This window comes from Papaver somniferum, chromosome 3, assembly GCF_003573695.1.
Source record: "Papaver somniferum cultivar HN1 chromosome 3, ASM357369v1, whole genome shotgun sequence".
NCBI classification, from domain to species: domain Eukaryota; kingdom Viridiplantae; phylum Streptophyta; class Magnoliopsida; order Ranunculales; family Papaveraceae; genus Papaver; species Papaver somniferum.
Genome location: NC_039360.1, coordinates 39,835,394 through 39,857,403, shown reverse-complemented (window position 1 = coordinate 39,857,403; position 22,010 = coordinate 39,835,394). Strand labels below are relative to the sequence as shown.

Below are 22,010 nucleotides of genomic sequence, written 5' to 3'. Positions count from 1 at the left end.
TGCAGGTATTGCGACACTCCTGGCAAGTCCCTTTCCCTGTGAAACTGTTTCGGCTCTTTGTTGCCGGCTGGATTTTGTATTATGTCTGCACCACTGTTGGTGGAAGCACAGAATTCTGATAAAGATACGATGTCGTCTTTATCGTCGATGGTGTTCTTCGGGAAAATGTTTGCTGACTCCTTCCACAACCGGTTTACTATACTCCTTAAAAGACATAGCGTCTCGTTTTGCCGTTTGGCGATATCAGCCTGGTTTTCGAGGATATCTTCTAATACCCTAGCTACGCCTTCCATGGTGATTGTGCTTCGATCACTTACCTTTTTCAGAGAGTTTGGATGGTGGGGATACATCATAGAGTGGAAATTGAAATTGGTAATTGAAATGAAAGTCGGTTTAACGAATGTGTTCAGACCTAAGATTCACCATTTTAAATTCGAGAAAATTGAGATGAAATTGAAAATTGATCTTGTAACCGAGAGATTAATCTCCCATTGTGGTCGCCAGTTGTTTTGGGGTAAAAATTGATTCTGCTGTTTTTTTGTAAATTTGGGTGTGTTGATGAGAAACGAATTCAAACCCTAAACAAATGCACTGCACGGGAGTACTTTTAGATTTGGGAGATCAATCTGTAAAACTCTGGCCTAACTAAGAAATAGTCGTTCGAGATTCAATTCAGTCACAAGGTGAAGGAGAATGGTTGATCTTATGGAGGGAAGCGAAGAAGGTGTTTGAGATCAGAATGTTGAGTTATGAAGGTATGGCTATTTTATGACTTGTATCAGAAAATGGTTTCTATCAACTTGTGTTGATAACACTTGTGTTCCTTTTTGAATAGGTTGAAAACCTATTTATTCAAGCCATTGAGCGCACCCTGATCTCATAGGAAGTGGAGGAAATTGAGTAGTGGAGAAGTGGAATTGTGCAGAAAGTGGTGATCACCGTGTTTCCGTTATGAGGAACGACTGGTCACACTTTCACCCACTACTCTCATTATTGTTAATCGTCCGTCTTTCCTGACATTTTCTCGTAATGGGCACGTTGCACGCCACACGCTGTAAACTGCCAGACTAATATCCCGGTGAGCATCCCCCAGTTTGTGACATGTTTGATGTCTTGAGTGAATGGGTCAAGTCATGCGACTTGCCGCTAAAATCAGCACATAATGCTTTTAGATTAAATGATAAGTTATTCGTGAAATCAATATTTGTATAGGGTTGCTTATAATCGATGTATATAAAGCATTGCTTTCAAATAAGCAGCTGAAAAATAATCGAGGTGCTAGAAGCATCGTTGTTTTAGAGCTCGATCGAATCAGTCATGAATTGAGCGTCTTAAAAGTAGCATGGCCGGCCATCTTTGGGTGATCGTTTGAGGACCCTATGGGCGAGCTGTCACTTGATTGATCGCTCCCTGTGGAGGAGGGGTGGCCAGTTATCACAATGCTACTTTGTTAGTTTTCCGAAAATAAATCTACACCATCCAAATACGCTTGCGAAGTTGGATGGATGAGATGATCTGCGGCAGTTGTTTATTTTCATTAATGTAATTTTAGGGTTTGGAAACCGTGCGGCCATCCCTGTTTTGTCTGATTGATTGAAAGCGTTGGGTGCTGATTCGAACAGGCTGATTTGCCATGTTTAAAGACGAGCCGATGGTGTGCACGCTGACATCTCTTGGGCCGTTTAAAGTTAGACCTAAGCAAATCAAATCGGCTGGCGAAGATGGGTGGTCATGATCGATTTGCGACAGTAACATACTGCCGCAAGCATCAATTAGGGTTTTGAAGCAGCCGCGTCCGCCCTAGTTCGATCGAATGGTTTGATGCGTTATTTACTGTCTATGAGCAAGTCGATCGACTTGGGAAGAAAGTTGAGCCACCGATGAACACATTGGAACCTCTTTGATCGTTCGAGATGCGATCTACGCCGTCCAACTAGGCCGGCTAAGTTGGACGGATGCGATGGATTTTGAGATCGTTTTTCCCGGTCTTAGCTCGTTTTGCCAACAACGCGATCACCCACATTAGGGTCGAGTGTTCGAAGCGTTGCGGATGTACTAGATGAGATTTTCTCGGTCGGGATACTGGTGGGCCCGCCGGTGGTCATCGTGATGATTGCCTAATTCTGTTAGGAGTAGGCTAGGCTTGTTGAATTGCGTGGCCAAATTGTGTGGCCGTGATCGTTTCTTAAGACCGATATGGACAATCTAGATTCCCTTTAAGGAATTTAAACGCATTCGATCGCGCTATCTTTTAATTAAAAGGTGTGCGAACGCGCTGATCTCTTTGTTAGATGGTGGTGTAGCCTATATGAATGTTTTCATGCAAGTCTCAATACTGGCACTTCGGGAGATTTATGCTACTCCGCTGCGAGTGAACATTAATTGTCATGTCATTCCAATATTGAGAGTTCAGATGAGAACATAGCATAGGAAAACACTAGGAAGGTGAATGCATTAATGAATAATACAATAGGTTAAAGTTTGCAGAATATCAGGGGTTATTGCTTCACGCACCATTCTAAATAAACTTCATAAATATGTTGAATTTCTCAATACATATTTAAGTAAAGAGGTCTGGACACTCATTACTTTTAAATGACCTTTATTCCTCTGCAGGATGACATCGCATTAAATACAGGATTTTATAATTTTGACCCTGAACTAAAAACCACTGTCAACACCACCATTAACTAATATTGAGAACTGACCACCTGTAACACACGAATGTATCCAAGAAATCCACTTATCACTAAAGCCATTTTTTCTCAAAATAGAGAAGAGTGAAAGGCAATTGACATTGTCAAAAGATTTTTCCATATCTATCTTACATAAAATGCCAGGTTTCTTTTGTCTCAGTCTAGTATTAATGCATTTATTGGCAATAAGAATACCAGATTTTTCTAATATCTGTTTATTCTTGATGAAATCTCCTTGTGCATTAAAAATCAAACTTGGCATTACCACCTTTAATCTTTCAGTGAGTAACTTAGAAATCATCTTATAGAAACTGCTTATGAGGCTTAAAGGTCTGAAGTCTTTTGGAGTTGCAGAATCCTCCTCTTTTGGTATTAATTTCAAGAAAGACATATTTAGTCTCCAATCCTGTGAAATATTTTGTATTTTTATCACACTCATGAAAACCTTTAACTTTAGCCTTCTGATGCGCCATTGTACCCTATTAATCTTTACCTCATTGAGCTTCACTAATAAATCAGCTCTTTCATCTTTATGAGTGCTAGATAAAGCAGCGGTTTCTTCAGCTTTAAAAGTTTAAATTTTATGTGTCAACTCAGTTTCTTGTCTTTTGACATGACCAAAAACTTCCTTACTCTAGGCTTTAATAAAGAATTTAAGATTCTGCAGTTTCCTATAAAGAACATAACCAGGAGTACCTCCAAAATATAGAGAGTTCCACCATATATCTACTTAACTATCATTCACTACCAGTTGGCTTCTAAGCGGGATCTCCCCACTTGAGGAGGACTGTGTAGTCGCAAAACAAAAGGCATCTTAACAAAATCTGGATGCTTCAACCAGTGGTTCTAAATTTTAAAGCTAACATGTTAACAAATACTTGGAGACAATGCCAGTAACAGAGCATTATGGTCAGAAAAAGTTCGAACCAATGCAGTTTGGATTGCATTCGAAAATTTAGAATCAAAAGCAGTACAAACCAAAACTTTATCCAATCTGCAGGAAGTGGGTAGTCATGCTTATTACTCCAAGTAAACGTGCTATAGTTTCAAGTCAAATCAATTATTTCCTGAAATGCGATGAAATCATTGAGAAAAAACGTATTTCATAAATCTCCCCTGGCTTGTTTCTTTTAGCATCGCTTCTTACAGCATTGAAAATTTCCATCAAGCACCAAGCTTCAGAAGACCAATTTCTTACTTGCGGCAAGTCATTCTAGAAGATATCTCTCATGGTAAAATCACAAGGAGAATAGACATTAGTGATAATAAATTTGAAATCATAGCTTCTGAAACGAAAAAGAAGAGAGATGGCGTTGACTCCCAATCTCTTATCCAGTAGCTCCAAATTTGTATTGTCCCAAATTGAAATAAGACCTCCACTATTATCATTGATACCCTGAGAAAGAATACACTCACTGAAAAAACGGGGGTCTAACAACCACACCCAATATTTCACTTAGCAATCTGTATGGACTAACTCCAATATACTTTCAAGAGAATCAACTAGACAGTCAGACTCAATCTTAAGAAAAGTATATCAAAGAGTTATATCAATATTTCTCAATTCAATCCGCAATCAAACAAATAGGAATTTGCGAACCCAATTGAATATAAGAAATAACTTGGACGGTATCAAAAACCAATATCCAAGTGTCAATCAATTTAATCAACAACCAAAGGTTGGATTCACAATTGATTGAATTTACGCACAACATGTGATATTTCAATTATATAAAAAAATATAATGCGGAAAAGAAATAACAAAGAAACCAGAAGTTTTGTTAACGAGGAAACCGCAAATGCAGAAAAACCCCGGGAACTAGTCCAGATTTGAACACCACACTGTATTAAGACGCTACAGACACTAACCTACTCCAGTTAACTTCAGACTAGAATGTAGTTGAGACCTAACCACTGTCACACTGATCAAGGTACAATGGCGTTCCTTACACCTCTTGAACCACGTCGGATTCTGCGCACTTGATTCCCTTAGCTGATCTCACCCACAACTAAGAGTTGCTACGACCCAAATTCGAAGACTTAATAAACCAATCTCTCTCACATAGAAAAGTCTATTGAATAGATAAATTTGTCTCCTACAGATAAACCTATGAGTTTTGTTCCGTCTTTTGATAAATCAAGGTGAATAGGAACCAATTGATATACCAGACTTATATTCCCGAAGAACAGGCTAGAAATATCAATCACCTCACAATAATCTTAATCGTATGGTAGCGAAATAAGATATTGTGGAATCACAAATGATGAGACGAAGATGTTTGTGGCTGCTTTTTATCTTGCCTATCGGAGATTAAATCTCGAGCAAATCTCAGAGAAGATAGTACCCAATGACGATACAAAACAACAAGATCAGAACACGCAACTACATAGAAAATAGTTGGGTTTGGCTTCACAATCCCAATGAAGTCTTCAAGTCGTTATGTTAGAGCACTGCTCGGTTGAACCCACTAGCGTTGGCATGTCAAGTTAGTTGTCAATTTTAGTTGCCAAAATGCATTCTTGATTTAGCATACTAAAGATAGTTTCGGACTAGATTAGGTCTAAGAAGTTGAATCGAAGCTATCCTTAAAGGATGAAGATTGAAGATTGAAGACTACAAGAAGAATCAACAAGTACTTCGTCAACAAAGGTATGTAATTGATTTCATTTGGATTCTTGTTCAATTCTACCTTTCTAATCTATCAAGATATATGCTCACTCTATGGAACAATTCCGATGACGGTAAATGTACATATGTATATATACTTGAGGTTATTTGATTCATGAACTTGGAGACAATAACCTTTATTCTTGTAAAGAATCTCATGTTATAGTGAATGAGCTTATGAATCCAACGAGCCAAGAATCACTCAATTCCTAGTTATAACGATGAAGTTATGAGTGATTTATTAAAGTTCGTTAGTAGGAAACAATCCATGGGCTGTTTGTAGTAGTTCATGGACTTGGGCCCAATTCGTGACTAAAAGCTATTTTTGTTCAAGTTGGTGATGTTTCCTTGTCTAGGCAAGATGGATATTATTCTAAACATATTTGATTACCATATTAAAGTGTTTGAGATAACTTTTAATTCATGCCTAAGTTAGAATGTGATTTATTCGCATAAATAAATATTTGCTATTTAATTATTTAATTAATTATTTATGCGTAATATTTGTAACTTAGGAAGACTCCCATAATTAGGAGAGTCTTGAAAAAGGAAAATAGTCAAAAACCTAGCTTTGTTTTCAAGCAAACTTTTCACTATAAATAAAGGGTTCGTGAGTTTACACAGTTTTCATCCCCTTTGGAAAATTGGCGTAAGCTTTGCAGGTTGTTTCCTTGTCTTCTGTTCTTCATGAACAAGAGTGAAATAAAATTATTTGTATTGGGGATCACAAAGCCAAGTTGGATTTAATCTTCGTGATTGATCATACAACTTGTAGTCTAGGTTTTTCACCTCTTGTCTATTCTTAGGTTTTCTCTTCTGATATAAAACCATTCAAGAGTTATTGATCATAATCCCTAAGTTTTGATAGATTTCAGTTTTCGATCGTATACCAACATTTGTTAGTCGAAATCGGAGACTAGAAAGAAAAACTTCTATTGAGGAATCTCGTAAAATCCTTGAGAAGTTTTAAACAAGATATCTCTAGTTGTATTCTAGTTGTTCTTGTTGTAGAGTTATTAGGTTTCTCTTCCTATTTTTGAAGAGTATAATAATCCCTAATCTACAAGTTTGTTGTGATATTACTTTTACCTAGTAATTGTTTTTATCAAAATAAATACAAGATTTCCAAAACCTTGATTCATATCTAAAGGGAAATCAAACCGGTGTTTTGTGTAAGCAAAATATCGAATCGTATCAATCGTGTTGTGGTATTTTCTAAAGAGAGCCTCGGGTTCTGATAGAAGATTTGTGTGAAGAATTTCTAAAGAGAATCGGTATTCTGCTAGGAGTTCTACAAGTGCTGAAGAAGGTATTACATCTAGTCCGAATAGGTAGTAGGAAATTGGTGCAACCGTTTTTAATCAGTGTGTGTTTATTCTGGACTAGGTCCCGGGGTTTTTCTGCATTTGCGGCTTCCTCGTTAACAAAATTCTGGTGTCTGTGTTATTTCTTTTCCGCATTATATTTTATTTATATAATAGAAATATCACAGGTTGTACGTTAAGATCAATCAATTCTTGTATGCGGCCTTAGGGTTGTTGAGTGCATTGATTGACACTTGAACATTGGTCTTTGGTACCGTTCAAGTTAACCCTCTTATATTCAATCGGGCTCGCAAATCCCTATTTGCTGATTGCAGATTGAATCAAGAGATAGAGATATAAAACTCTTTAAAATACTTTTTATAGATTGAGTCTAACTGTCTAGTTGATTCTCTTGAAAGTATATTGGAGTTTGTCTATTCAGATTGCCAAACGAAATTTTGGGTGTGGTTGTTAGACCCCCGCTTTTTCACGTTAACCTACAGGGTTTCGTGAAAAACCTAAGATTAAATTAGAATCGACTCTAGTCGCAACTAGTATCACACAGGAGGTGTGGGGATTAGGTTTCCCAATTGCTAGAGTTCTCCATTATATAGTCTTCAAATCAGGGTTTTCAATCAATGCTACCTTGGTAACAAAGCATTCAATATTCACCGTTAGATGAAAACCTGATTAAACTCAAGCTAATATCTTTCAACCATTAAATCGAACTTAGCTTGTTACACACAAATGAAAAGTGACTTCATTTAGATATGAGTAACCGTACCTAAACGTGTACACCTCTGTTGGCTCAACAATAGTTAACCGAACTTAGCCATATGAACAATTTCATATCAACCATATTCATCTTAACTATAACTATTTCAAATGACTCAAATGAAACTAGTTCTAGAGTTGTTCAATTGTTTATATTCTCATAGAAGTATACAAGACACAATTGAAGCAAAGTCGATTTTGATTTACTTGAATCAAGTCATGAACATTATAACCACGATTTGCAAAAGATTGCATTCCTTATATATATATAAACGTATTAGTTCATGAACAAACCGATTTTATAACATAACCTACTCAAATATGCAAACGGGTACGCATACCTAAGTAGCCGGATGATAGACACATTTTTGTGTCTAAATTATCCTCATTTATCTGTATTGTTGGTACTCGATTTTGTACTTATTATGGTGTTTTGTGTGTTTATAGGTATTTTTGGGAAATAAATATTTTTGGAAAAAACCGGCTCGAAAAATTACGTGGAGCACCCCCGGAGGACATTTGATATTCAGACTCCCACAATTTGGATAAGGGGCACCCTCAGGACACCCCTCAAGGCACCTACTATTTGCACCCCACCTCTGGATAGAGGACAGCCCCTTCTTCTTCACGGTTACACAGATTTTGGCGGGAAATATGGTTTTGAAAATGCAGTTAACTCGTTATTCCCTGTTTCGATTTTTGACGAGTTCTGTTGAGAATTTTTAGGAGGAATGAGTTGGAATAATCCTGTTTAGTCAAAACAGGATTAGTATGAGGCTTAGAAGCGTGAAAAAAAGGGGTTGTGTACGTGGACTTTGCAAAACAGGGGAAGAATATTTACTCGGGGATATCACGGGATTTCTGGTTATGTTTGGGAAGAGTTCTTGTGGCCTGAGCGTGTTTGATACATGCTGGGATGTGTGGAAGAGTGTTTGGATGGAGGTTGACTACAACAGACGCATGAAGAAGACAAGAATGGGAAGAAAACTTCTAGGGAATATTTTCATTGACTGCCGAGTAATGAGAAGATTTCTTGGATTAATGAGGACTTATTCTTGGTCCAAATGGGTATAAATAGGTTGTTGGGGTAGAGCAGAAGGGGGGCGGAGAGTTTGGGGAGATTACATAGCATCACAGAGTTGAGAAAATCAAGTTGCAGAAATCACCATTTCTGCTGCTGTGAAGAACACGAAGAACTTTAGACGCACAAAGACAGTCTTTTATCAACAGTGACAACGACAGAGGGGTGAGGGTCGTATGCTACATCATCAGTGACAGTTCATATATATCATTCTCTGTAACAGTTCGGTTTGTAACACTTATAACTGTTACAAACCCGGTTTTTAATAATTTTTCTCAATTTCATCTTTGTTAACACCCTTTGAGCAATAAAAATGAATTTTGAGTGTGTTTCCAACATGATATGAGCTAATTCTCCCAAAACCAAGGCAATGAGGAAGCTATTCACGCATGAATAATTGGTAACTATTTTATTCTCTCTAATTTATAATTTATAATTCACTCAATCACTGCTTTGCAGAGTTTTAAATTGTTTGCATGATTTTCTCAATTACTTGTGATTCAATTTGATAAGTTATACTTTGTTTAGATAATCTATGCTTAGGGAATACAATTAATGTTTGAGAATATGCCTGATTATTTGTGAATTAAGAAATAATGGACTTAGAAGATAATTAGAGTTTTGAATTATTTACCATAACTTATTCATGTGTGATAGTGGAATCAGTGTCTTGGTTATTTTTAATATATTTAAATCAATTTTGCAATAAGTTTTCTATTTTCAAGTTTTGTAAGTCTAAAATCTTTTGCCTTCACAAGTCTCAACGAACCTATTACTACAACAACTTGAAATCACATCAATTTTTGGCGCCGCCGATGCGGACTTGTCTTTAGGCTAGAGTGTTTATATTTTTATTTTTTTTAGGTTTTTATTTGTTCTTCTTTACGTTTTGGGTTTTTATCTTTTCCTTATAGATTTTGGAATTTGGAGCGAAGGAAAAATTTGCCAACGCTTTTGGTGAATACTTAAAGATTTGGAGTAAAAGCAAAGCGAAAGGAGCGAAAGAAAAGAAGAAGAAAAATTAATTAAAAAAAAAAAGAAAAAAGAGAGAGACATTTTATTTTGTTTTTATTCTTTAGAGTTTTTATTTATTTTTTTAGACTTTCCTTTTCTTTTACACTATATTTTTGGATTGTGGACTTTGGGACTTTATTTTTTATTCTTTAAACCCTACGGAAGGGTAGTTTAAATATCAATTTTTTTGCAGAGAAGGACGACGATTACGATATCGCCTCGGCCCTTCGGGTTCGTACATGACATAGGAGTCGTGGCCCGAGTCGACTACAACGGTTCATCCCCCGTCTGGTACGGGAGGTAAGTTTGTCGAAACACTCGTGAATCCCCTGTCAGTGAGTTACTGTATTCCTTCGTTTTCATATATGCTGAGGATTTGAAAACGGCTGCTTTAATTTCCTAGTAAAGGGCAAGGATTGTCTATACAAGATAAGGGTTCGGATTTCATCACCATTCCCTTCTTGCCCGCCTTAGGAAAACGAAACCAAACGCAAACCTAAGCCTAAAATTTGACTAGAACGAGACCTATAGGGTAACGAGCTTAATAGGAAAGTCATTCGAAAAATATTGGTTACTCTTTTAAGCATGCTTCAAAGTTCATGATGGTTTCTGTGAGTTGAATACACCTCCTTGTAACGCCGGTGAGGCCTTGGGTATCAAAGCTCCACTGAGCTTCCCTCGTCTCGATTTAACTTACTTTAACTCGGATTGATTCCAGAGGGGTTTGCTTAAATTTTAACGAATTCCCTTTCGAAGGATTAGAAGTTGGTCTGGAAACAATCTAAGTGGAGCCATCATGATTTTTGTTTGCTAGAAATCAGTAGGTTTGTTGTGGTCCAGTCAGCCTTGTTTGTGTTCGCAAAGAACTTCTCTTCCTTTTAGGATTTATTTCTTTTTATTTTTTTTTCTAGTGTATGCCCGAGGTTATTAGACAGCGGGCTTGGAAAAGAAACACTCTAGGTCGTTTGCTTAGAGATAAACCTAGTAGTTCTTCTTGTGAAGGCGGGGAGCTCGAAGACTCTTCTTTTGAGAGACCTGTCTTTGGAAATTTCAGCTTTGAAAACTTGACAATTAGTGAAGAAAGTACTCCTAGTCCTTTGGTAGTGCCAGAAATGGAAACTTTGAAAGCTTTATTAAACCCAACTAGGACCTCTCGTCCGTCTTGTATCAAGTTAGTTGAAACCGAGGCAAATTATGAACTCAAACCTGGGACTTTACAGATGCTCCCAATCTTTTTAGGAAAAGAGAATGAGAACCCCTATTTTCATGTTAGGGAATTTGAGGAAGTTTGTAGTACTCTGAAAATTAAAAACCTTAGTGATGATGCGTTGAAACTTAGGTTATTACCTTTTTCCTTAAAAGATAAATCCAAATCTTGGATGTATAGTTTGGATTCTGAGTCAATTGAAACCTATGACCAACTTACATCTTCCTTTATACATAAGTTTTTCCCAAGGCACAAAACATCGTCTATTAGGACACAAATCTGTACTTTTGCTCAACAAAAGGGAGAATCTTTATATAGGTATTTAGAAAGGTTCAATGACTTAATATCTCAATGTCCTCATCATGGTTTAGAGATGGTTAGGTTAGTTCAGATCCTCTACGAGGGTTTATATTATTCAACAACAACCATGGTTGAGTCCTTATGCACAGGTGGGTTTGAGAATAAACTGTTGATGAGACGATGACATTTTTGAATGAAATCACCGATAAGACCCAACAATAGGAAAATATTAGGGAACCCCAGAAACAATTCTTCTAAGTAGAGGAAATGTCAATAGGGTAGAAGGATCTTATGAGTCAGATGCTAAAATAGCAGTCATAGCCAAATGGTTAGAAGCCTTAGAATTAGGTCATTCTAGTGGTACTAGTGGTAGAATAGAGCCTTTTTGGGAAGGCCATACTGTTGAGGAGCAAGTCAATGCTCTTTATAACAACACTAGATTCGATAACCGTCAGAACTTTGACCCATATTCAGAAACCTATAACCCTGGATGGAGAAACCATCCCAACCTTTCTTGGTCTAAGGGCCAGAATCAAGGTCAGTCTAGTAACTCTCAGGTTCCCCCAGGTTTTGGCTATACTAAGAATCCTTCAGCTCCGGCACAGTTTCAGAACCCTTCGGATAAGAAGATTATGAGTTTAGAAGAGTCTCTTGCTTTGTTAACTCGTAACACTGTGCAGTTTCAGCAATCTGTTGCTCAAGGTTTAGAAGAAAATAAGAGAATAGGTCAGGCTAACTCTCAGGCTATTTCCGAGTTGAAAACCCAGGTTAGTCAGATAAATGAGTCTTTAAGAGAAAGAGGTAAGTTTCCTAGTCAAACTCAACCCAACCCTAGAGGAATTAATGAAATAGGTGAAAGACCATCCGATCATGTAAATGTTATTAAAACCCTTAGGAGTGGTAGAGTGACAGACAACAAGGTTTCCATGCCTGATAGTGAACATGTTGTAGTTCACCCTTCTGAACCAGAAACTGAGGAGACTGATAGAGTCTCTAAAGATACCAATGAGGGTCATATTGAGCCATGCTTTATTCCTAGAGCCCCATTCCCACAGCTGCTAGTTCCAACTAAGAGGGAGTCCACCTTTAATGATATATTGGAGGTTTTTAAGCAGGTAACTATCAACCTTCCATTATTAGATGCAATTAAGCAGATTCCCGCTTATGCCAAGTTCCTTAAGGATATGTGTACGCGAAAGCGAAAGCTTAGCGTCCAGAAGAAAGCCTTTCTAGTTAGTCACGTGAGTTCCGTTATTCAGAATACCACCACTCCTAAGTATAAAGACCCAGGGTCCCCTACCATTTCTTGCACAATAGGTAAATACCGTGTTGAGAAATCATTGCTTGACTTAGGAGCCAGTGTGAACTTACTTCCATGCCATGTGTACCTTAAGCTAGGACTTGGTGAGATGAAACCTACCCAGATAATACTTCAGTTAGATGATAGGTCCGTTAAAATTCCTCGTGGTGTGATCGAGGATGTTCTTATAGAGGTCGACAAGTTTATATATCCAGTGGATTTTGTTATCCTAGATACCCAACCCGTCCCCGACCCAGAGAACCAAATACCAGTAATTTTAGGTCGCCCATTTTTAGCTACATCCAATGCGATCATTAACTGTCGAAATAATATTATGAATTTGTCTTTTGGTAATATGACTATTGATCTTAACATTTTTAATATTAGTAAGCTACTCTGTGAACTAGATGACTCGAGCATAGAAGAGGTGAACATGATAGGAACATTAGTCGAGGAGTCATTACCAAACACTTTGTTAGAAGATCCATTAGAGAAATTCCTAGCCCACTTTGGGATTGATTTTGATGATGACGATGTGATTAATGAGGTGAATTCTTTGTTAGATTCAACCCCTTTGATAGACACTAGTAATGGCTGGATACCTAAGTTCGAACCTCTACCCGTTTCTAGATTTACCCTAGTTCCTTCGTTAGAAAAGCCTCCTAAGTTGGACCTTAAACCATTACCAGATACCCTGAAGTATGTGTTTTTAGGCCCATCTGAAACTTTACCTGTGATTATAGCATCCGACTTGGATAGTGATCAGGAAAGTAGGCTAGTAACCGTCCTTCAGAACAACAAGGAAGCTTTAGGGTAGACCATAGTAGACATTAAGGGTATAAGTCCCACTGTTTGTATGCATCGGATCTATTTAAAGAGTGACACCAAACATTCTAGGGAGATGCAACGTCGACTGAACCCTAATATGAAAGAAGTAGTTTGAACCAAGGTTCTTAAGATGTTATATGCAGTCATTATCTACCCCATTTCAGACAATAAGTGGGTCAGGCCCGTTCAGGTTGTTCCCAAGAAATCCGGTATTACTGTAGTCCAGAATGATAACAATGAGTTAATCCCTACCCGGGTGACCACGGGTTGGCGTGTCTGTATTGACTATAGGAAATTGAACAATGTCACTAGGAAGGACCACTTTCCCCTTCCCTTCATCGACCAAATGCTAGAGAGATTAGATGGACGTAGCCATTATTGCTTTTTAGATGGATACTTCGGTTATAATCAGGTTTTCATAGCCCCAGAAGACCAAGATAAAACCACTTTTACCTGTCCCTTTGGTACCTTTGCATATAGACGCATGCCTTTCGGACTTTGTGATGCCCCTGCGACTTTTCAGCGTTGCATGATGAGCATATTTTCTGACATGGTTGAACGGTTCTTAGAGGTCTTTATGGATGATTTTTCAGTATTTGTTTCGTCCTTCGATGAGTGCTTGCATCATTTGTCATTAGTGTTGACTAGGTGTAAGGAAAAGAATTTAGTGCTTAATTGGGAGAAATGTCACTTCATGGTTCGTTCAGGAATTATTCTAGGGAATATCGTATCTTCGAAGGGTATAGTGGTAGATAGAGTTGATCTTATTAAAACTTTACAGGTCCCAAAAACCGTAATAGATATTAGGTCATTCTTAGGGCATGCAGGTTTTTATCGTCGATTCATTAAGGATTTTAGCTTGATTTCTAGACCTCTTCGCAAATTGCTTGCAAAATATGTTAAGTTTGTCTTTGATGATGCTTGTTTAGAGGCTTTTGAGAAGCTTAAGAATTTACTCACTACCGCCCCCATAGTCCAGGCACCCAACTGGAACCTACCCTTTGAGATCATGTGTGATGCTTCAGATTATGCTATTGGTGTTGTGCTAGGTCAGCGATAAAACAAATTACTTCATGTGATTTACTATGCTAGAAAAACTCTGAATGATGCCCAGTTGAACTATACCACTACCGAGAAGGAACTGTTAGCCATTGTGTTTGCCTTAAACAAGTTTAGACCATATCTCTTAGGTTCTAAGATCGTAATATATACTGATCATGCTGCTTTGAAATATCTTCTGTCTAAAAATGATACAAAACCTAGATTGATTAGGTGGATCCTTTTGTTGCAAGAGTTTTCTCCAGAAATTAGAAACAAAAAGGGTGCCGAGAATGTAGTAGCAGACCACTTGTCTAGGCTAGTTGTTGATTCCCTTCCTATAAGGGATGGCTTTCCTGATGAACAATTGTTCTTTGTTACCCAATTACCTTGGTATGCAAATATAGTGAACTATCTTGTTACTGGTCGAATGCCCCAATATTGGGGTAAACAAGATTGTTCTAGGTTTTTAGCCAAGGTGAAGCACTTCTTTTGGGATGATCCTTATTTGTTTAAATATTGTCCAGAACAGATTATTAGGAGATGTATACCTGAGAGTGACCAGTCCAGTATTATTTCCTTTTGTCATGATCATGCTTGTGGGGGTCACTTTAGTGCTAAGAAGACTGCTGCTAAGATATTTCAGTGTGGATTCTATTGGTCTTTGTTGTTTAAAGACTCCCATAGTCACTGTGCTACTTGTGAGCGTTGCCAGAAATTAGGAACCATTTCCCGTAGGAACATGATGCCCTTGAACCCGATTTTAATTGTTGAGGTATTTGATGTATGGGGTATTGACTTTATGGGTCCGTTTCCTAATTCTTTTGGTAAATTATACATCCTTGTCGGCGTAGACTATGTATCTAATTGGATTGAGGCGGTTGCATGTAAGACTAATGACCATAGGGTTGTGATTGAGTTCTTGAAAGATAATATACTTACACATTTTGGTACACCGCGAGCTATAATTAGTGATGTAGGGTAGCACTTTTGTAATGGGCATTTTAGGCTTTTGATGAAAAAATATGGTATTACACATAAAATAGTTACCCCGTATCAGCCACAGACTAATGGTCAAGTAGAGGTTTCCAATAGGTAGATAAAACGTATATTAGAGAAAACAGTTAATCCTAATCGGAAAGGTTGGTCATCTAGGCTTACTGATGCCATATGGGCCTACCGTACTGCGTTTAAGACCCCCATTGGAATGCCACCTTATCCACTTTTGTATGGCAAGGCATGTCACTTACCTGTTGAGTTAGAACATAGAGCATATTGGGCTGTTAAGCAGCTAAATTTTTCACTCGACAAGGCAGGAGCCCATAGGAAACTCCATCTCAATGAGTTGGAAGAAATTCGTAGAGATGCATACGGTAGTGCTAAGGAGTATAAGAACAAAATGAAACTTGTGCATGATAAGAATATTTTAAGAAAGTCATTTTCTCCAGGTCAAAAGGTTCTTCTGTATGATACCCGCTTGCATCTTTTCCCTGGGAAGTTACTTTCTCGGTGGACGGGTCCTTTTATTGTTCGCACTGTCTTTCCTCATGGAGCTGTTGAGATCGAGACACCGGATGGTAGTAGTTCTTCGAAGGTTAACGGTCAGAGATTGAAACCCCTTTTAGAGCCCTTTCCTGCAGGTGATGTTGAGTAGGTACCTATGGAGGACCCTGTTTACCCTTGATTGACCATCGAGGCGATTGTATGTTGTATATTAGTTTTTGATTTCTCTCTTCACCCAGGTACTATCTTTCCGACTTCTCTCTTTACTGATTCCTCATGCTACTTTACTTTTTGGTATTGATCTTTCATTAGAAACATTGAGGACAATGTTAGATTTAAGTTTGGGGGTGGGGAAGAAACTTTTCGTTAGCTTTTAATTGCAATAAATAAACTCCAGAGCCTAGAAACTTATGCTTATTAAGGTTGGCATTAACCAATCTAAGTGGATGGGAACATCTTGGTTGTAGGAGTTGAGGAACTAATTTGATTAGATGGAAACATCTAAAGAGTATATTCATAAAAGCACAGAGCTCAGGTGTTAGAATTAAAAAAAAACGTGGTAGTTTCGCCATATCTCGTTGAATACTAATCCCTTCTGTTTTTATTTCTTAAGTGATTTGGTGGGGCACACGATTCAAGTTGTTACCACTGCTAGGTGAAATAGAGTGAATGAGATACAAAAAAAAAAAATTGAGACCAGACCATCAGACCAACCGGAATAAATTCAATAAAGTCGACCACTGGTGCCCTTGTATATGCCAATTGTGTTGATATTAGTCAGACCGGTATCTCAGTCCATTAGGATAGGTTCATCTTGGCATAGGCCTTCAGACAGATATGTGAAACACCATTCACTTTAAACCATCGATTTTTTTCTCTTTATCCATCTTCTTAATCTTTCCATGTGATTGTTTGACTCCGGTTATGATGTCCAGAAACTATCTGAGTAGAGCTCTGTCACTTATATATGAATTTTAGTATGCTGAGTTCAAACTAGTGTACAACAATTGGAATTTCGCATCAGGGTACTTCCTCCTGTAGTCAATGAGAGTATGCCAACCATGGAGATTCTTTAGTGCCTTCCAAGGTTCTGTGTAGATAGCTAGGGTCTGGAGTAAAGGTTTTGTGGGTACACCTCTGGTAAACCCTCCGGAGACAACACTCCGCCGCTAGGGCCACCTAGCGGTTTAACGGCTTGCTGCACGTGATAAGTGTAGTCATTTTATTTTCTAGATTATTTTTGCTCGAGGACTAGCAAATAATAAGTTTTGGGGTATTTGATAGACATATTTTTGTGTCTAAATTGTCATCATTTATTTGTATTGTTGGTACTCGATTTTGTACTTATTATGGTGTTTTGTGTGTTTATAGGTATTTTTGGGAAATCAATATTTTTGGAAAAAATCGGCTCGAAAAATTACGTGGAGCACCCCTAGAGGACATTTGATATTCGGACTCCCACAGTTTGGATAAGGGGCACCCTCAGAACACCCCTCAAGGCACCTACTATTCGCACCCCACCTCTGGATAGAGGACAACCCCTTCTTCTTCACGGTTACACAGATTTTGCCGGGAAATATGGTTTTGAAAATGCAGTTAACTCGTTATTCCCTGTTTCGATTTTTGACGAGTTCTGTTGAGAATTTTTAGGAGGAATGAGTTGGAATAATCCTGTTTAGTCAAAACAGGATTTGTATGAGGCTTAGAAGCGTGAAAAAAAGAGGATGTGTACGTGGACTTTGCAAAACAGGGGAATAATATTTACTCGGGGATATCACGGGATTTCTGGTTATGTTTGGGAAGAGTTCTTGTGTCATGAGCGTGTTTGATACATGCTGGGATGTGTGGAAGAGTGTTTGGATGGAGGTTGACTGATGTAATTTTGAAAGATCAAGCCAGTAATCATGGAGTTGAGATAAGATCACTACATAATCTTTCACAATAATGTTTTTTGGCTTCCAAAGATCAAGCCAGTAATCATGAATAATCTCCATATTTTCATTTTGTTCATCAATAATATCCATATCTATAGAAGATTCCCATTAGACCTGATTTCTAGTCTCACTCGCCCCTTTTCCATCGAACGAATCCATCGACATGAACTGAACCCATAAACCTCTGATTATGCATCGTCTTTTTAGGTAAAGATACTTCAAAATGTGAATTAGAAGGTAAAACCGGTCTGATCTTCCTTTGCAAGTTATTAACCTGCAACATATTTCTGATTTCCTTGCAAAGAACAGCCTAATTGTAGCAGCTACTTCCACTTGGTATGCTAAACACATAAGACCTATCTTCATCTCCTCTTCTTACTCGAGAAACTCTCAAGTATCTTCCTCGTTCGTTCTCCTTATCCTCACACAAAAAAGATGCTTCACTTTCTCTCCTTGGCCATTTCTTCCTGGTTCCTTCTCCCTCCCTTGCTTTATCCAAAACATCACTCAACCAAAACGCGATTTATGTTGAAAAATGAATTCATGATCTGAATATCATTGATCTGATTCCTTGAACATTATCCAAAGTTTCCATTGATAATGCAAAGATTTTTCTCTCAAGATAGAGTGTTCCCGAGTTTCTCGCTCGTTCTCTGTCCATTTCTAAATAAACAAGAGTATAAATTGACCTGATGTTTTCAAAACATTTTAGTTGGTATAAATGTAACACCTAGCTTTCTTCTTGATGTTGGAATAAGCATCACATAGAATATTGTAATTCTTTTTGATGCGGCATAGAACATTACATAGAGTCTATTATAATTCTTTTTGATGCGGCATAGAGCATTACATAGAATCTATTGTAAGCTTTTACCGGTCTTTCTTATAAAAAATTTTCTTTCGTTTATAACATACTGCACCATGCTCTTTATATCATTTTTGCAACCGATAAAGTCCATGCCTCATTTTTGTCTTTTTTGGTGCCGGACAGTCCGGACATCATTTCCCACCTAGATGTAGTGATTGGTTCATCTTCTAATAACGGGTATAAATTCTTTTGTTAATACCGGTCAAAATCCATACAGGCTGCACTCACTCGGTCGCATGTATCATATTTGGCCAACTCACGATTTCAAAAGAAACTTTGAGGAAAATTTCCCCCTTTCCCGTGTAAAATTGACAACTCCACGAAAAACATAAGAAAACTGAAAAGGTTCACACTTCATAAAAACTCGAAAACAAAATCGAAATCATGGAGAAAAAAAATCAGAAAATGTTGCCTTTCGGATTATATCGTGTAGGGTATAATCCAACTATTCCTCGGTATGTATTGTGCTTTTAGATTGTAGCAGCAGCTGTGGCGCGCAGTGACAACACGCAATATCCATGCCTTTAAGACAATATATAAACCAGTGGCAACAAAACACGTTTCTACCTAGTGTCGCGGCCCCACAATCTCAGCTGCGACATCCACTTCGAAATCTTTCCCTTCTCTTGCGTAAAACAAACTCCTCAACCGCTCCTGTTTAAACGTCTATTATCTTTTCGGATATTCCCTTTTCCTTGTATATTAAACTGTAGTGGACGGCCGTCAGTTAGGACGGCAATGAGTATCTGATGGTTTTGTCAATAAGCCGTAAAACAACAAAAGATTGTGGGAGTCTATGGAATCATTCTGTGTACTTTTTTCTATCCATCTACTTACTATTACTAAATCACATCAGATCTCATCATCAGATTGAAGTGAAGAGAGTCAGAGGACACACTTCGGGCTTGCTTGCTTTTTCAAACCTTGCTTTGCCACGCAGGTTAATGGGTCTTAATCACGCCACGCGTAGCATTAGATCGCACGTATGAGATTGGTCTTACGTGGAGTAACGCACGTGCGGCATGGAGAGAGACGTAAATACACAGGTGATGGTGGCAGGGAGCTCACGCTCTTTCCACAACTCCTTGGATTTTATTTTTTTTGTTTGAAAAGCCCTAGGAAAATGAAGTACAAAAGTAACGTGGGTTATGAACTCTCAAACGGAATTAGAAAGAGGAATTTTCAAAGGTGGGTGTGTGCGGGTCTAAACACTTGTATATGGAGTGTAGTAGACAGGTCAACCTACGTTTGCAAATGTTCTATCATTTGCGGTTAATAGAAAATCTTTTTGCTAAAGAATCGAATGTAATTGTCCGGGGCTTTGCTTTTAATAGAAAATCATAAGTGATTACTGAGAAATTTTCAAAATTTAATTTGGATTTAAATAACATATCTTAAGGAATAAAATTGTTACAAATAACTTTCATTAATAAATTCAAAATTTCGACAAGGTTACTACCTTTAAAAACCATATAAACACTCTTTTCAAGTGGAATGGTAAATTCCACATGGAAAAAATGTAAAAAGAAATAAAAATAATTAAAAATCTATAAGAATTTTTTTGCAGGAAATGGGCTATATAGTCAAAAACACAAGTTTTCTAGGTCATATGGACTGGTAGAAGTTTCGTCTGGGTCAAATGGACAGTTCAACTTTTTAATTGAAACTGACCCAATTACCCTTTTGTAACTGCACGTTCTCCGTCTCCTCAACAAAACCACGTTCTCCTTCTCTCTTCAGATGAAAACCGCCAACATCCTTCTTCTTCATCTTCTCACAAACTAGAAGAGGAACAAATTCGTCCACTGTTTCCCTACACCAAAAACCATCAGAAATCGATTTCCTCCACCGTCTCCTAACCATCAATAGTAGCAGATTCATCAGAAACCATCCAAAAATAACTGCATGACCTGTTATGCATTGTTTAGAGTATCTGCATAACTTGTTATGCATATAAGAAGTGTTATTGTTTTTGTTAAGCATTCCCTGCGTCACTTATTGTTTTAATGCTTAACATCTTATGCAGATCCAACATTGACAGCATGACAAGTTATGCATTGTTTAGGTTATCTGCATAAGTAGTTATGCATATAAAAGGGTTTTTACGCCTTCCCTGCGTCACTTATTGTTTTAATGCATAACATCTAAAAAACACTATGAAGCCAAAATAAATAATGCATGAATCATTATGCACATATATAAAAATTAACTGCATGATTTGTTATGCATTGTTTTGAGTATCTGCATAACTTGTTATGCATAACTGGTTATGCAGTAAAAACAGCTATGCATAACTGCTTATGCAGTAAGAGCATCTATGCATAACTGCGTAACTTGTTATGCATAACTGCGTAACTTGTTATGCATAACTGGTTATGCAGTAAAAGCAACTATGCATAACTGCGTAGCTTATCATGCATAACTGCTTATGCAGTAAAAGCAACTATGCTGAACTGCGTAGCTTATTATGCATAACTGGTTATGCAGTAAAAGCAAACATGGTGAACTGCATAACTTATTATGCATAACTGCTTATGCAGTTAAAATACAAACATTGTTTAACTGCATAACATCTTATGCAGATCCAAAAATAACTGCATGACCTTTTATGCATTATTTAGAGTATCTGCATAACTTGTTATGCATATAAAAAGCCTTATTATATTGGTTAAGCATACCCTGCATCACACATTGTTTAACTGCATAATATCTTATGCAGATCCAACATTGACTGCATGACAAGTTATGCATTGTTTAGAGTATCTGCATAACCTGTTATGCATATAAAGTTATGCCTTCCCTGATGAGTGTTATTAAATCATGTTGCAGTTTTAGGAGAACTTTATAGATGAGTACAGTGCAATGGAGTTGGAACTCTGTGAAATCGAAACTAAAAGATTGAATCGAAAAGATCTGCATTGATCGTAAATTCAAAAACAAGCTTAAAATATCTAAAAATCCATTCGAAAACCTAAATTAAACTCTGTAACTTAAAATAATAGATCATAATCTTAAAGAAACTAAAACCTAGAATCGAATCAGATTAAACAAGATCAGAATCAAAGTTAAACAAGATCAGAATCAAAGATAAAACGAACGAACATGAGCTTGAATTTCAGATTATCTTTGCTGAGTAAATTGAATCTCTCAATCAGCTCCTTCGCAATGTGATAAAGTGCATAACAAGTTATGCAGTACAAAAATATGCAAAAAAAAAAATGCATAACTAGTTATGCAGTACAAAGAAAATGTGCATAACAAGTTATGCAGTACAAAAAAAATGTGCATAACTAGTTATGCAGTACAAAGAAAATGTGCATAACTAGTTAGCAGTACATAGCTGAGATATCATCATCAGACATTGTCAAGGTCAATCCCAATGCTACACCAAGAGCTGCAAGGTGGGACTTTGCAGCAATGAAGAAAGCAATGCTCAAGAAGCATATTTCAAGCTTAGTGGTACTTGTTTTATGAACCTTAAGAATGAATGTATAT

General features: G+C 37.5%; 1 pseudogene; it reads right to left on the bottom strand.

Moving 5' to 3' along the window:
- Positions 1-11,013: 11,013 nt before the first annotated feature.
- On the bottom strand, positions 11,014-11,113 carry LOC113362451 (annotated as a pseudogene).
- Positions 11,114-22,010: the final 10,897 nt, after the last annotated feature.